Below are 18,216 nucleotides of genomic sequence, written 5' to 3' on the forward strand. Positions count from 1 at the left end.
TGCTGTACTGCCTTCCGTTGAGGAAACCCTCCATTCTTTCCCGGTGTCCTCGTCCCAGGGGAGGCAGTTGCCGGACAAAAAAAAGGGGAGACCTAAGGGGGGGGGGGTACTGTTACGCCTAGCGCTCCGGGTCCCCGCTCCTCCCCGGAGCGCTCACGGCGTCTTTCTCCCTGCAGCGCCCCGGTCAGTCCCGCTGACCGGGAGCGCTGCACTGTCATGGCCGTTGGGGATGCGATTCGCACAGCGGGACGCGCCCGCTCGCGAATCGCATCCCAGGTCACTTACCCGTCCCGGTCCCCTGCTGTCATGTGCTGGCGCGCGCGGCTCCGCTCTCTAGGGCGCGCGCGCGCCAGCTCTCTGAGACTTAAAGGGCCAGTGCACCAATGATTGGTGCCTGGCCCAATTAGCTTAATTGGCTTCCACCTGCTCCCTGGCTATATCTGATCTCCTCCCTTGCACTCCCTTGCCGGATCTTGTTGCCTTGTGCCAGTGAAAGCGTTTAGTGTGTCCAAAGCCTGTGTACCTGAACTTCTGCTACCCATCCTGACTACGAACCTTGCCGCCTGCCCCCGACCTTCTGCTACGTCTGACCTTGCCTCTGCCTAGTCCTTCTGTCCCACGCCTTCTCAGCAGTCAGCGAGGTTGAGCCGTTGCTAGTGGATACGACCTGGTTGCTACTGCCGCAGCAAGACCATCCCGCTTTGCGGCGGGCTCTGGTGAAAACCAGTAGCCTCTTAGAACCGGTCCACTAGCACGGTCCACGCCAATCCCTCGCTGACACAGCGGATCCACAACCCGTAAGCCGAATCGTGACAACATAATGGAAAATGTTTGTAAATTTTTGCGAAAATTGGTAAATAAACAAAATATATGCCAAGGGCAGCAGTGCTGAAGGGGCAGAATTTATTTTTAAAGTAAAAAATAAATATAAAAAAATAAATGAATAAAATAACTGATGTAGCTGCTGAATGCACATGGGTTAGATCAGCGGAGAAATGTACCTGCACATGTAATGCCGCTCATTATGTTGTGTAATTGGCCAGCTGATAACCCAATTACATATATCCTCCACTAGTCCCAACATCCTCATTTTGGTACTAACCTTTTGTGTTGGAACAGTATGAAATGCCTTAGAAAAGTCCAGATATATAACATCTACAGCTGCACCACTGGTCCAATATTTTACTGACCTCTCACAGAAGCTGATCAGATTAGTCTGACCGATCCCTCATACACACCTCACCCCGGTCCAATCTATAACTGACCTCCTCATAGATGATCAGATTAGTCTGGCTGATCCCTCATATACGGCCTCACCCTGATCCAATCTTTACATGACCTCATATATGATCGGATTAGTCTGACAGGGCCGATCCCGCATAAACCCATGTTGGTGCTGTGTCAGAAGGTTATTTTTATTAAGATATTCCAGAATAGCATCTCTCAGAAAACCCACAAAAATCATACCCACAACAGATGTTAAACTTACAGGCCTATAGTTCTCAGGATCCCTTTTTGACCCCTTTTTAAACACTGGTACCCCATATGTTAAGCGCCAGTCCTGTGGAACAATCCCTGTCATAATAGAATCTTTAAATATAAGGAATAAGGGTCTGTCTAGCACGGTACAAAATTTCAGCAAAATCCTGGGATGAATGCCTTCTGGGCCCGGTGATTTTTGTGTTTTTATGTTACTAAGGTGGCTCCGCACATCTTCTTGTCAATTTTATATTTTTTAAATAAAAGTCAATAGTTTGCAGTGATCATACCAGTATCCTAAACTTTTGTAAGATTATTTATTTATTTTTACTGCTTGTTTATGTATATATTTATTCATTTATTTATTTTGTAGGGGCTATATTCAATCTACAAATAAGCAAACAAAATGAATAGCCTATAGAGTTTTTTTTAAGTGTAGTGCATGATTAAGTGTACAGTTCATGAGAAGAGACTAAAATCACAATAGAAGTAGAATGTTATGTAGACAGTTCTGCATTTATCACTAGATCCCATAGCCCTATGGTGGTAGATGTAGACACCTTTCTTAAATTGTCAGGTGCTGGGCCGTGTGTTGTATTTCCTAATTCTAGAGTTGGTCCTAATAAGATTCCAAAATTGTATTTTCTTTCTTTACTTAAGTGGGATATCCTGATAACCCCTTTCATTTTATTTGTTGGTTATTAAGTCCCGGAATTAATTGTCTAGCAGACGGATTAATATGCTAGACAATCTGTCTTTCAAAAGTTCACAGTTACCCTCTCCAAAACATGAATCCCCACAAGTCCCCTTGTAAAGGTTTGGAGAAATTTAATTTTTAATGATGATAGTGAAAAAAACATCTGACTGATGCTGCCCACCCTAAGCTTCATAGATATTTCCTAGCCCAGTCAATGGCCCTCATTTACGAAAAGTGGAGAATAGTTTTCTTTGTGGGTTTCTGTTTCTGATAGGTATTTGTCCATGGCATTTACCATTGTATATTGTATTTGTTGATTTTCCCTATGTTTTGCTCTTTTACTCATGCTCTGAGCTGTCGGGTTTTCCAGAGCCCAAATCCACCACATTTTATGGGCAAACATTAGTAAATTTGTAGGTTTATTACGAAAATGTATTTTTTTTAGACACGCCCCTTTGTAGGGTTTTCTAAGTAAAGTGGAGAGTTAGTAGGTTTTTTTCTGGATGTTTTCTCGGAAATTCTGGCACACGACACATGCAACATGAAGAACCCTACAAAATCTACTCGGAAAAGCCTTAGTAAATGAGGCCCAATATGTGCTGAGCAGCAGTGTAAGCAGTACTGCTCAGTAAGTACAGAAACAGAGACAAATCTATTTTTTTTTTGTACAATTTGGAACAATTTGTTCCAAACTGATTCGCTCAACACTACATAAGATCAAAATCTTTCTCTCTCTCTCTCTCTCTCTCTCTCTCTCTCTCTCCTTCTCTCTCTCTCTCTCTCTCTCTCTCTCTCTCTCTCTCTCTCTCTCCCTCCTTCTCTCTCTCTCTCTCTCTCTCCCTCCTTCTCCCCCCCCCCCTTCTTGCACCACCTTTTGAATGCATCTTTGTTTCCTATGAACATCATTACCAATTTATGTTGGTTAGCGGTAGAAGTTTTTTAAGAGGATGCATTCCCGGGCAAAAAATGAAATTATGTAGGGAAAGGTGGAAGAGAAATAAATCGAAAATGTATTAGTAATATACTGTAATATATATAGCAGATTTTGTAAATTAAGATTAAGGGGAAGGGTTTTTCTTTTAAAATTCTTTTGTATGGAAAAAAGTATAAATAAAGTTATTGTAAAGAGATAAAAAAAAGATCCAAGTCTAGACATGGATTTCAAAATAGTTCTTTATAGAATGAAAAACTAAATTTAGAAAACATTATGTAAAACATTATGGAGAGACCCAGGAGACAAGAATTCAGCAACACAATCATAATCATATAATACTCGCGAGGAATTAGAACTCTCTGATAATCAGATTGGGATTCTCACAATATCATATATAAATCTTCGGCTCTGCTCCCGCTCCCTCCAGTCAAGTTTTCCACATTAGAACAAGCCTTTTGTTTCCACGCTGGTAAGTCGACCTGATGCAGAAGTTTTTATAGCATATTATATTTTTAAAAACTTTAGGTCAGTTACTGAACAAAAAAAAAATCTAGACTAGTGTCACGATGCCGGCTGGCAGGAGGTGGATCCTCTGTGCCAGAGAGGGATTGGCGTGGACCGTGCTAGTGGACCGGTTCTAAGTCACTACTGGTTTTCACCAGAGCCCGCCGCAAAGCGGGATGGTCTTGCTGCGGCGGTAGTGACCAGGTCGTATCCACTAGCAACGGCTCAACCTCTCTGACTGCTGAAGATAGGCGCGGTACAAGGGAGTAGACAGAAGCAAGGTCGGACGTAGCAGAAGGTCGGGGCAGGCAGCAAGGATCGTAGTCAGGGGCAATGGCAGGAGGTCTGGAACACAGGCTAGGAACACACAAGGAAACGCTTTCACTGGCACAATGGCAACAAGATCCGGCGAGGGAGTGCAGGGGAAGTGAGGTATAAATAGGGAGTGCACAGGTGAACACACTAATTAGAACCACTGCGCCAATCAGCGGCGCAGTGGCCCTTTAAATCGCAGAGACCCGGCGCGCGCGCGCCCTAGGGAGCGGGGCCGCGCGCGCCGGGACAGGACCGACGGAGAGCGAGTCAGGTACGGGAGCCGGGGTGCGCATCGCGAGCGGGCGCCACCCGCATCGCGAATCGCATCCCGGCTGGAGGCGGTATCGCAGCGCACCGGGTCAGTGGATCTGACCGGAGCGCTGCAGTAGCGAGAGTGTAGCGAGCGCTCCGGGGAGGAGCGGGGACCCGGAGCGCTCGGCGTAACAGTACCCCCCCCCTTGGGTCTCCCCCTCTTCTTAGAGCCTGAGAACCTGAGGAGCAGACTTTTGTCTAGGATATTGTCCTCAGGTTCCCAGGATCTCTCTTCAGGACCACAACCCTCCCAATCGACTAAAAAAAAAGTTTTCCCTCTGACCTTCTTGGAGGCCAGTATCTCCTTTACGGAGAAGATGTCCGAGGAGCCGGAAACAGGAGTGGGAGAAACAAGTTTGGGAGAAAAACGGTTGATGATGAGTGGTTTAAGAAGAGAAACGTGAAAGGCATTAGGAATACGAAGAGAAGGAGGAAGAAGAAGTTTGTAAGAGACAGGATTAATCTGGCACAAAATTTTGAAAGGACCAAGATAGCGTGGTTCCAATTTGTAGCTAGGGACACGGAAGCGGACATATTTAGCGGAGAGCCATACCTTGTCTCCAGGAGAAAAAATGGGGGGAGCTCTTCTTTTTTTATCAGCAAACTTCTTCATGCGTGATGAAGCCTGTAAGAGAGAATTTTGGGTCTCTTTCCATATGGTGGAAAGATCACGAGATATTTCATCCACAGCGGGCAAACCAGAGGGCAAGGGAGTAGGGAGGGGGGGAAGAGGGTGACGGCCGTACACCACGAAAAATGGGGATTTGGAGGAAGATTCAGAGATTCTGAAGTTATACGAGAATTCGGCCCATGGTAGAAGATCTGCCCAGTCATCCTGGCGGGAGGAAACAAAATGCCGTAAATAATCACCCAAGACCTGGTTAATTCTTTCTACTTGCCCATTGGATTGAGGATGATATGCAGAAGAAAAGTTTAATTTAATCTTGAGTTGTTTACAGAGAGCCCTCCAGAATTTTGACACGAATTGGACGCCTCTATCCGAGACGATCTGCGTGGGCAACCCGTGAAGACGAAAAATGTGTACAAAAAATTGTTTTGCCAACTGAGGCGCTGAAGGAAGACCAGGAAGAGGGATGAAATGTGCCATTTTGGAGAATCGATCAACGACCACCCAAACAACAGTGTTGCCACGGGATGGGGGTAAGTCTGTAATAAAGTCCATACCAATCAGAGACCAAGGCTGTTCGGGGACAGGCAGAGGATGAAGAAGACCAGCGGGCTTCTGGCGAGGAGTCTTATCCCGGGCACAGACAGTGCAGGCTCGCACAAAATCCACGACATCCGTCTCCAGAGTCGGCCACCAATAGAAACGAGAGATGAGTTGCACGGATTTCTTGATGCCCGCATGACCTGCGAGATGGGAGGAGTGACCCCATTTGAGGATTCCGAGGCGTTGGCGTGGAGAGACGAAGGTCTTCCCTGGAGGAGTTTGCCTGATGGAGGCTGGAGAAGTGGAGATCAGGCAGTCAGGAGGAATGATGTGTTGCGGAGAGAGCTCTACTTCCGAGGCATCCGAGGAACGAGAGAGAGCATCGGCCCTAATGTTCTTATCGGCAGGCCGAAAGTGAATTTCAAAATTAAATCGGGCAAAGAACAGAGACCACCTGGCCTGGCGAGGATTCAGCCGTTGGGCAGACTGGAGATAGGAGAGGTTCTTGTGATCGGTGTAAATAATAACTGGAAATCTTGATCCCTCCAGCAGATGCCTCCATTCCTCAAGTGCTAATTTAATGGCTAGAAGCTCTCGATCCCCGATGGAGTCGTTCCTCTCCGCCGGAGAGAAGGTCCTAGAAATAAAAACCACAAGTAACAGCATGCCCGGAAGAATTTTTTTGTAGAAGGACCGCTCCAGCTCCTACTGAGGAGGCATCAACCTCCAATAGGAAGGGTTTAGATGGGTCAGGTCTGGAGAGCACGGGAGCCGAAGAAAAGGCAGACTTGAGCTGTTTAAAGGCGTCTTCCGCTTGAGGAGGCCATGACTTAGGATTGGCATTCTTTTTGGTTAAAGCCACGATAGGAGCCACAATGGTAGAAAAATGTGGAATAAATTGTCTGTAATAATTGGCGAACCCCAAAAAACGTTGGATAGCACGGAGTCCGGAGGGGCGTGGCCAATCTAAGACGGCAGAGAGTTTGTCTGGATCCATTTGTAGTCCCTGGCCAGAGACCAAGTATCCTAGGAAAGGAAGAGATTGGCATTCAAACAGACATTTCTCCATCTTGGCATAAAGTTGATTGTCACGAAGTCTCTGAAGAACCATACGGACATGCTGGCGGTGTTCTTCTAGATTGGCAGAAAAAATCAGGATATCGTCCAGATATACAACAACACAGGAGTATAAGAGATCACGAAAAATTTCATTAACAAAGTCTTGGAAGACGGCAGGGGCGTTGCACAGGCCAAAGGGCATGACCAGATACTCAAAGTGTCCATCTCTAGTGTTAAATGCCGTTTTCCATTCATCCCCCTCTCTGATGCGGATGAGATTATAAGCACCTCTTAAGTCCAGTTTGGTAAAGATGTGGGCACCTTGGAGGCGATCAAAGAGTTCAGAGATGAGAGGTAGGGGGTAGCGGTTCTTTACCGTGATTTTATTAAGACCGCGGTAGTCAATGCAAGGACGTAGGGAGCCATCTTTTTTGGACACAAAGAAAAATCCGGCTCCGGCAGGAGAGGAGGATTTGCGGATAAAGCCCTTTTTTAAATTTTCCTGGATGTACTCAGACATAGCAAGAGTCTCTGGGGCAGAGAGAGGATAAATTCTGCCCCGGGGTGGAGTAGTGCCCGGGAGGAGGTCAATAGGACAGTCATAAGGCCTGTGAGGAGGTAGAGTCTCAGCTTGTTTTTTTCAAAAAACATCCGCAAAGTCCATATAGGCCTTAGGGAGACCGGTTACAGGGGGAACCACAGAGTCACGGCAAGGAGTACTGGGAACCGGTTTAAGGCAGTCCTTGAAACAAGAGGGGCCCCAAGTCTTGATCTCTCCAGTGGACCAATCCAGGGTTGGGGAATGGTGTTGAAGCCAGGGTAGTCCAAGGAGAATTTCGGAAGTGCAATTGGGGAGGACCAAAAACTCAATTTTCTCGTGATGAGGTCCGATGCACATTAGGAGGGGCTCCGTGCGGAGACGTATGGTACAGTCCAATCTTTCATTGTTAACACAATTGATGTAGAGGGGTCTGGTGAGACTGGTCACCGGGATGTTGAACCTGTTGATGAGAGAGGCCAGAATAAAATTTCCTGCAGATCCGGAATCCAAGAAGGCCATAGTAGAGAAGGAGAAGGTAGAGGCAGATATCCGCACAGGCACAGTAAGACGTGGAGAAGCAGAGTTGACATCAAGGACTGTCTCACCCTTGTGCGGAGTCAGCGTACGTCTTTCCAGGCGGGGAGGACGGATAGGACAATCCTTCAGGAAGTGTTCGGTACCGGCACAGTACAGGCAGAGATTCTCCATGCGGCGTCGTGTCCTCTCTTGAGGTGTCAGGCGAGACCGGTCGACCTGCATAGCCTCCACGGCGGGAGGCACAGGAACGGATTGCAGGGGACCAGAGGAGAGAGGAGCCGGGGAGAGAAAACGCCTCGTGCAAAAAAAGTCCATATCCTGGCGGAGCTCCTGACGCCTTTCGGAAAAACGCATGTCAATGCGAGTGGCTAGATGAATGAGTTCATGTAGGTTAGCAGGGATTTCTCGTGCGGCCAGAACATCTTTAATGTTGCTGGATAGGCCTTTTTTAAAGGTCGCGCAGAGGGCCTCATTATTCCAGGATAGTTCTGAAGCAAGAGTACGGAATTGTACGGCGTACTCGCCAACGGAAGAATTACCCTGGACCAGGTTCAACAGGGCAGTCTCAGCAGAAGAGGCTCGGGCAGGTTCCTCAAAGACACTTCGAATTTCTGAGAAGAAGGAGTGTACAGAGGCAGTGACGGGGTCATTGCGGTCCCAGAGCGGTGTGGCCCATGACAGAGCTTTTCCAGACAGAAGGCTGACTACGAAAGCCACCTTAGACCTTTCAGTAGGAAACTGGTCCGACATCATCTCCAAGTGCAGGGAACATTGGGAAAGAAAGCCACGGCAAAATTTAGAGTCCCCATCAAATTTATCCGGCAAGGATAGTCGTAGGCCTGGAGCGGCCACTCGCTGCGGAGGAGGTGCAGGAGCTGGCGGAGGAGATGATTGCTGAAGCTGTGGTAGTAGCTGCTGTAGCATCACGGTCAGTTGAGACAGCTGGTGGCCTTGTTGCGCTATCTGTTGTGACTGCTGGGCGACCACCGTGGTGAGGTCGGCGACAACTGGCAGAGGAACTTCAGCGGGATCCATGGCCGGATCTACTGTCACGATGCCGGCTGGCAGGAGGTGGATCCTCTGTGCCAGAGAGGGATTGGCGTGGACCGTGCTAGTGGACCGGTTCTAAGTCACTACTGGTTTTCACCAGAGCCCGCCGCAAAGCGGGATGGTCTTGCTGCGGCGGTAGTGACCAGGTCGTATCCACTAGCAACGGCTCAACCTCTCTGACTGCTGAAGATAGGCGCGGTACAAGGGAGTAGACAGAAGCAAGGTCGGACGTAGCAGAAGGTCGGGGCAGGCAGCAAGGATCGTAGTCAGGGGCAACGGCAGGAGGTCTGGAACACAGGCTAGGAACACACAAGGAAACGCTTTCACTGGCACAATGGCAACAAGATCCGGCGAGGGAGTGCAGGGGAAGTGAGGTATAAATAGGGAGTGCACAGGTGAACACACTAATTAGAACCACTGCGCCAATCAGCGGCGCAGTGGCCCTTTAAATCGCAGAGACCCGGCGCGCGCGCGCCCTAGGGAGCGGGGCCGCGCGCGCCGGGACAGGACCGACGGAGAGCGAGTCAGGTACGGGAGCCGGGGTGCGCATCGCGAGCGGGCGCCACCCGCATCGCAAATCGCATCCCGGCTGGAGGCGGTATCGCAGCGCACCGGGTCAGTGGATCTGACCGGAGCGCTGCAGTAGCGAGAGTGTAGCGAGCGCTCCGGGGAGGAGCGGGGACCCGGAGCGCTCGGCGTAACAACTAGTACAGAATATTTGTATGCTATGAGCATTTAGTTTATTGATATGGCTGATATTTTGGGGGATTTTGTCTCGTTTTCTTCTTTTAAATATATTTTAACAATAAAGCAAAAATCTAATAGATACATACGTATAAGTTTTGGAGGGAAAAACAGCCTCTCATGTTGTCAGAATAGGGAAAATGTAATTAAACTAATTTAAATGTACATCTAAAATGTAAAATGTGCAATGGTATTTGGAAATAATTTTTAATTGAATAAAAAAAAGTCGATTCATAACAGATGGAGCTTTAGGTTTTATTTTCCTGTTCTCTGCCAGTAACTGTGCACATGAGAAAGTATCTTGGATACAAAATAAAAAAAAAATGTATCAGTCAAGCTAAGAAAGTAAATTGGGAAATAATTATGATATTACACTTAAATTCATCCCTTTATGCTCAAATACAGTATCTTGTAAAAATAAGATATTTCATTAACCTCTTAAGGACGCCGCCTGTTTTTACCAAGCCCAATTTTTCCAAATCTGGTATGTCTCTCTTTAAGTGGTAATACCTCTGACATACTTTAACTTTGCGGCGCGATTCTGGGTCGGTACAATTAATATAGCTTTTTATGTTCTTTTTACTTTTCATGATGAATTCCTTTTTTTTCCTTTTTTGTGTTGCTATACCTTTTTTAGTTTTCATTCAACGCCATTGTGTGAGGGCTTATTTTTTGCAGGACAAGCTTTGCGATTCAAGCTTCATCTTGATCTTTTTTACTCCATGTTTGGGACCAAGATTATCATATTTTTGCACTTTTTTTGCAGTATTTACTGTGCAGAATAAAAAAGATTATTGTTTTATTGTTTTGTGTACATGGAAATTTCTTAAGGGCTTAAAGGTTATACTATGCTGCAGTACATCTGTACTGCGGCACAGTATAACTGTCAGTGGACACTGACATGCAGCCTGTGCGATCCGGCCTATGGATCAGCTGGCCTCCTGCTGCCATGGCAACCAACAGGATCCCATGATCGCATCATGGGATCGCTGTTGGTGAACAGGGGGAGCCTCGTCCCCTTGTCAATCCCATAGATTCCGTAATCAGAACTGATCATGGCATCTATGGGGTTAATGCTGCACAATCCTGGTCTTGGCAGCTGCGGTGGGACCCTGGCTGTGATTGCCGGGTCCCACCAGTGATCTCCTGCAGTGCTTCATGTTGAGCAGGATATCACCACGACATATGCATATGTCCAGTTGCGCGAACATGTCTGCATCTGGGAAGTATGCATACATCCTGGGGCGGGAAGGGGTTAAATTTCCCTGTTTTATTTAAAATGATTTAACTATTTGGTAATGTTAATAAGATGAATAAGCCCAAATTAAATATTTTTACTAAGCATAGTTTGTATTTCTGTTGTTGTTATTTTTTTTTTATTAGCTGTTTAGCAGTGTTATACAAGTGTATTGAGGCTTTTTTTTTATTGCCGGTTCACAGAGAACTTGCTCACTATGAACCAAACTTTTTCGACAAATCAACAGGCAGTGGTGTACTGGTGGGTGTTGTAGCAAGCACACAGCAGGCAATGGTGGACTGGTGGAGGTTGTAGCCAGTGGACAGCAGTGGTGGTGGTTTAAGAGGAGGTTTATATTTCTCACTGCTCTACAGCTGATTAATTTTAACAAACGTGAGTTTTTCTACATTGCTGGCAGACAATTAGGTTCAATCTGTGTTCAATCTATTGTTCAAACAATTATGCATCAATCTGGTTGTTTGGTAACAATTCATGTCAGGTAGAAATATCAAATTTAAAAACTTTGTCATCATCATGTACTACAACGTTAGAATGCTTTTGCTGCTGGCAATTTCAGGGGTAGAGCTGGAAAAGGGAGCGGAGCGTTGACTCAACAGGGAACATTGGAAAGTCATGGCAAGCTGGGTGCATAGCTTCTCCCTATAAAAATTTAATTCTGCCATTTTGGCTTTATACAGAGGGTCTAAGAATGGGGCTATCCAGTACTCATCTCTTTCCATCATGAGTGCAATATGCGTTTCACTGCACAAGCAAAAAATATAGTATTTTTTTCTGACTACAAAGAGGTAAATTCTTCATAATAAGTCCCAGAGCTCATGCAGCATAAACCGAGCCAAAAAACATGTAATCATTTTAGTTACTGTGCTCTACAGTCTTAGAAGGTAAGTTCTGATAAATGACTTTGCACCCTGGCATTTTCAGTATTCCTGTCAACATTACCATAGAAACACTGAATTAGTATTATTTAGATATATGCACAAATAAATTCTTTAAAAAGCACATATCTTTTTCTGCAGTGCAAAGTGGGCCGTGGGTGGGTATTGGGTATATAAAATAAAAAATAAGAGTATATAGTACTAAACTATGCTTAGAGGATAATTCTCTGTGTAATTGTTATATATGGGTGTTACAGTTGCGCTCCGGTCAGACTCGCCAGCCGTGAGTGCTTTCTGTCCCCACTGTCGGCAGGGCTGAGATTCGCAGTGCGGGACACGCCCGCATGCGAGTCTCAGTCCATCGCTTACCATCCTGTGTCCTTGCTCCCTGATGTCCCGCAGCTCCGCTGTGTGCCTCTGGCCCCTTTGGGCACACGCGCACCAGAGCTCTGTTTCTTAAAGGAACAGAACTCTATTAGTCTAAGTGTTTTCCCCTGTCCCCTGGTCTTTAAGTATCTGCTCCTCCCTGCTCCCTGGGCCGGATCTTGGTTGTCTCTCTTTGTCTGTGATTGTCCTATGCCTGAGTTTAGTCCTGTTCCTGAATCAAGTCCTGTCCCAGAGTCTGTGTACCTGTCCCTGTCAGTGTCACATCACCCCCCAGATACCTGTGTGGACGAGTCGTGCCAGGGGTAGCGACCTGGGTGCCACCTGCCGCAGCAAGACCATCCCACTTTGCGGCGGACTCTGGTAAAAACCAGTGGCACCATAGACCCCGCTCCCTGGCACGTCTCAAGACTCAGAGAATCCAACTCATGTTGTTCACCTGTCGTGATTCCTAACATTGGGAAGATGTAATTGACCCTCCCTGTGTGGACTTTTGTTCATATCGTGCAATAATAAAGAATAAATATTAAAAAAGCACATATCTAGAGTTGAGTGAACTTTTTACAGTTTGGCCCAGCATGCTTGGCGAAATTTTTGAACAAGTTATTTTCACAACAAACAGCTTCTTCACAAACTGGCAATGAAATTTACCGTAAAACACGTGTATAACACTGCCTAAAAACTTTAAAGGGGTACTCCAGTGGAATTATTATTTTTTTAAATCAACTGATGCCAGAAAGTTAAACACATTTGTAAATGACTATTTAAAACTCTTAAAGGGGTTGTGCACTGTCACGCCCCCTTCCCATAGACTTTGGTAGAGGGGGCGGGCGTGACGTCACGAGGGGGCGGGCGAGATGCCATGAAGGGGCGGGGTGTGACGTCACGCCCGGCGGCCGCGAATACGGATGCTCGCACACAGTGTTCGGAGTAATGAACTTCCGGACGCTGTGAGCGGAGCTCCGAACTGCAGGGCAGCGCACAACCCCTTTAATCCTTCCAGTAATCCTTCCTTCTTATCAGCTGCTGTATGCTACACATGAAGCTGTGTAGTTCTTACCAGTCTGACCACAGTGCTCTCTGCTGCCACCTCTGTCTGTGTCAGAAACTGCCCAGAGCAGGATTTGTTCCTGCTCTGGAGAGTTCCTGAAATGGACAGAGGTGTCAGCAGAGAGCATTGTGGTCAGAGCATTGTGGAGCATACAGCAGCTGATAAGTACTGGAAGGATAAAGATTTTTAAATAGAAGTATTTACAAATTTGTTTAACTTTCTAGCACCAGTTGATTGAAAAAAATGTTTTCCACTGGAGTTCCCCTTTAAAGACCTGTATAGCACTGCTAGGGTCACCTAGGAACTATTCAAGTAGTTATAAAGTTTTTTTTTTTTTTTTTTTAGCTAAGTTAATGTCAAAGTTACCCTGTGGTAACTGACAGCTTTTCTACAAACACACTGTACTAGCTGATATTTAGGCACTAAAATGTTGGCAGGTGCCTGCTGGTGTTAAAATGCACAATGGTATTGGAAGGCACAATGGCTCTTCCAAGCATTTTAAAAATTCTTCCTTTTGGAAATTGCAACAGGATTATTGTCCCAAAAGAGTAAAGAATAAAAATCTTTTGTATGAAAAGCAAAATAAATTATCCTTTTTTGGGGATCATGGGTTGTTTATGCCTGGCTGATAGTAGCAGCAGCAAGGTTGGTGGACTGGTGGGAGTTGTAGTAGCAAGCGGACAGCAAGCATTGGTGGACTGGTGGGAGCCGTATTAGCCAGTGGTAAGAAGGAAGTGGTGGACTAATGATAGTGGTAGTAGAAAGTGCACAGCAGACAGAGGTGGATTGGTGGGAGGTGCACATACAGACCTAAAAGGAGATTTGAGCCCATTTTCTGCACCTGCACCAGTCCTTGTGGCATATTATTGCAATCAAGTGTTCCAGTGGCACATTTAACAGCTGGGGATGTATTTCTTTAGTGAAGCAGCCAGGGGTGCGCTGATTGCAACGTCCAGAGGTGCCTTATCCACTAGGCGACTTAGGTCGCCGCCTAATGCCTCACTCCAGACCCCACCCCTGCAAATATTAGCCACTATGCCACTTGAGATGTGTTGTGCGCACAAACATCTTGTCCTTGTCCCATTCTGGCTGCTCATCAAAAAGGAGCACAGGGGAGAAATAAGGAGTTGTTTCACCACTCCTGGTGCCCGTTTAAGTGCACTGGTTCCCACGTTCTGTCAAAAACTTCATCATCATCAAACTCTTTCTCATTGTCCCCACCACTCCTCTCAACATGAACTTCTAATGTCTGATCATGGCTCTTTTCCCTCAGCATATTCACAATGATGCCTTACATCATCACCACTATGCCTACCCCCACCAATCCCATTAGTGCTATGCTCAGCCATTGCTTCCCCCTGCACCACCTTTGTAACACGCTTCAAAAGTTCACTGTCCTCACACAACTCTTTCTTATGTCTATTGCTATCCTTCTGCTTAGCACTAGTGGGGGGGGGGGGGGGGGGAACAAAGACAAAGATGATGGAACAGACCTTCCAGAACGGACATTTCCACCAAGCCATGTAATTGTAGACGATAAGGCATATACTGACACCTGGCTCAACCTTGTCAAACTCTTCCTCCTACTGAGATTACCAACAATGAATCAACCAGTTCACAACTTACCAAGTATTCAAGTGGCAGAGAAACTTTTACTCTCAACGCTTTTGATGCAAATTTATATTAAATAATAAATACTATATGTTTGATTGAACCCAGAAAATACATACAATTTGGCCTAAAGTGGGCATTCCACATTTGCTCTCAATGCTTTTAATGTATATTTATGTTGAACCCAGTACAAATACTATATGTTTGAGTAAACCCAGAAAATACATGTAACTTAGCCTAAAATGCATAGTTTTTATTCATAATAAATACTTTTTGGGTAGGTGACACGTAGGGCAGGGAGAAGATGAAGCCCTGAACTCGCCCACACCCTCTTTCCCTCCCAATTTATCAGTCTCTTAAACACATATTTATTCTGTCTCCTAATTGGCCTGGGATCTGTATATTACAAAATACAAACAATGATTGATAACCGGGGTCATGCGATCTTGCTATAAGCTGCAAGATATGGTGGGCTACCCTAAAGTCATCTCATTGTTCCTAGTGCTTTCTCTATTCATTTAGGTGCCAAAACGCTATGTGTTCCTTATTCCTTCTGCTAATAAAAGCGCCAATGCTAAGCTCGCGTGAGCCGAGCCTGGCAAAGTTTGAAAGTTCTTCAAGCAGAATTTACCTTAAAGTCCTGAGTGAGACCAGGTTTTCCAGGATCGGTTCAGTCATCTCTAAAGATATCTCATGAGCCCGACCCTGGATTTCTCCCTTTTGTCTTTGCAAAATCCAGAGTCAGACTCACTTGGTTTGGAGGAGAACTGGTCATTTTAATGAGATAGGTCCTTGTATTTATGAAGCATTTTACTCTGGTTTTCTAACATAAATTTGGCACAATCTTTGGGCGCAGTGCATTTTATGGACTTTTTGTGCGACTTTTCATTTACATGTGTTCTTTTTTTTTTTTTTTTTTTTTTGCTGTGGTAGTGTTTTGAGCTGTGTTTTTGCAGTGGTCAGGGATTTACAAAACTGCAACTTTTTTAAAAAGTCATATACTTTGGCACAAATCACCAAAAGGATGTAAATTACCACCAAATAAAGCTCCAAGTACTGCATTGCAGCTGCCATTTTGCGTAGAGAAAGCAAGTACTACTGATCCCAGAAATCCTTTACAAGTCTTTTAGAATTCAAAAGCAAGCAAAGCATTCACCAGTGGGATGATCTCAGACAGTGACTTCCTGCTACCGTAAGTGCTGTGTGCTGTTGATTCACTACCAATCCCAGCCAGCAGTGAACGTGCCCATAAAAGTTATCACATTACAAGTAGAACAAAGTATTGATCAGTGGGATGACATCAAACAGTGACCTCCTGTCAACTGCAGTGCTGTGTACAGTTGGTGCACTACAAATCCCAGCCAGTAGTGAACAGGCCTACAAAATCACATTACAATACCAATCAAACTGAGCAAAGCAGTGGGCTGACCTGTATTTTAACATAAATACATATTAATAGTGTTGTGGCCATGGAAAACGCACATACGGCTAAGTTAAATGTGTTTTCACAGTTTAATCAAGCATAATAGGCCTTATTTACTAAGAGTAGAGTATGGTTTTCTTTGTGGGTTTTTGTTTCAGACAGGTATTTTTCCATAGTATTTACTATTGTGTCTTGTATTTGACTATTTTCCCTACGTTTTGCTTTTTTTTTTACACATGCTCTGAGCTGTCAGGTTTTTCAGAGCTTAAATCCATCATATTTTATATGGAAACATCAGTAACTTTTTTAGTTTTCTTTAGAAAATGTAGTTTTTTTTTTTAGGCACGCCCCTTTTCCCTGATGGCCATGCCCCTTTGTAGGGTAAAGTCTAGTAAAGTGGAGAGTTAGTAGGTTTTTTTGGATATTTTTTTTATCGGAAATTCTGGTGTGAGACACCTGTGACACGAAAAACTCTACAAAAAAGAAGAGCCATAGTAAAGGAGTCCCATAGTATTTCTACCTAAGGTAAACATAGCCATCTGAGTTTAAGTTACTTGTATTGTCTGGGTTAAACTGAACATTAGGTATTTCTCCCTAGGTTTAACACAACTATGCATTTAACAGCATTGACCGTCACCGCGGAATAGCTGTCTAAGGCTAAATTATTTGTATTTTCTGTGCTCAATCGAACATTAAGTGTTTTTACCTGTGTTTAACATAACTACACATTTAAAAGCATTGAGAGTGAGCAAGACATAGCCAGCTAAGGAAAAGTTATGTGCATTTTTTGGATTTAGCTTGGTTTTACATAAATACGCTTTTCTAGTGTTAAAAGTAAAAGTTTACTAGTATATGACTAATCACCCCAAAAACAAAAAAATTACCTCCAAATCATTGTTAAAAAAAAAATTTGTCTGGTATAGGAATTGTTGGACTGGGGAAGAGGACAGAGCATCCCTGCCATTACCAGCAACAGTAGAAGTAGCAGCAGCCAGGTGGCTGGTTGTAGTAGTAGCTACTGCATCAGTAAGCAAAAGTTCTCACTGTCTTCCAGGGGTTGTGTGTAGGGGAGGATACTACGGCCATTATGGACTGGTTGACACGTTTAAAGAATACCTCTCATGATCTTGTTAAATTTTATAATCCTCCCAGTTCATTGCCCCCATCATGATAACCCACACCCTGCCTGTATTTTTATAACTTTTTAGTTTTTTACCTTTATATTGCTCTGTATTTTCTGCTCAGTCTCAGTCAGATTCACAGACTGGGAAGGGGTGTTACCCAGCAGGCCGTGACATCATCTGAAGCCATACAGGGGAAAACTTCCTCCCTCACTCTGCTATACACAGCCCATAGCAGTACAGTGTGTGAGGTGAGCTATGATTGAATAATGCTGCACACACCACCTCAGCATTTCCTGATTTTGGACTTCTGCCAGGCAAGCAAGAATCCAAAGATCACAGAAAATGTGCTCTAGACAAGTAGGGAGACACCTAGTGGCAGCTTTTTTAAACACAAATTAAACAACCATGCAGTTGTTTGTGCACAGCACAGTGCATCCATGGCGGATACTTGGAGAAAGGCTATGGCAAGGGCCCATGCATGTCTTTTACGGTCAACATCCTGCAGAACAAGGCTCCATCATGACAAGGCCAGGAAATAGTAGTGAAACCTCCACTGTTGTGCCGTTCCAGTTCAACTTTTGACACCACCCATCTTTCCTCCTCCTCATGCAGTTCCTCCTTTACAGACATCTGGCATCCTCTCCCACAGGTAAGAGTGTAGCTTACCCTCCTGTCCCAATTCTTTTATCCATGCAAAGTTAGGCACTGCCATGCTGTATTACATCTGCTAAGCCTGGGCTTGAAATGCCACTTGCTGCTATGTCTGCAACAAAGTCACACTGCCTCTCTACTCGACATTGGGAAATGTAATTGCCGATAACGGCACAAGCATGGTAAAAGCAGTCTGTTTAGCTGGCATGACACACTTTCCCTGTATGGTACGTGTGCTAAATCCTGTAGTCAAATGTTTCTTAAAAAATTGTGGCAGTCTCAGGGATGTGCTTGCTTTGTGCAGGAAAGTTTATGCTCAGTTCAGCTGTTGTTATGTTTTTAAATAGGCCCTTCTTCACCTACAGCGCCAAAATAGTCTTCCTCATTGCCAATTCATTTGTAACATTCCAACATGGTGGAACTCAAGATTACACATTGGACCGTCTGCACCAGTAGAGAAAAGTGGTGTCAGACTTCCTAATGCAGCAAACAGACA

The 18,216-nt window shown here is 45.1% G+C and overlaps 1 protein-coding gene across 1 annotated transcript in view; it reads right to left on the bottom strand.

The window, feature by feature from the left end:
- LOC130284873 (major centromere autoantigen B-like) overlaps positions 1 to 18,216 on the bottom strand; it is a 348,234-nt gene that overhangs the window by 102,363 nt on the left and 227,655 nt on the right. The window lies entirely within an intron of this gene.

Source organism: Hyla sarda, chromosome 8 (assembly GCF_029499605.1).
Source record: "Hyla sarda isolate aHylSar1 chromosome 8, aHylSar1.hap1, whole genome shotgun sequence".
Taxonomy (NCBI): Eukaryota; Metazoa; Chordata; class Amphibia; order Anura; family Hylidae; genus Hyla; species Hyla sarda.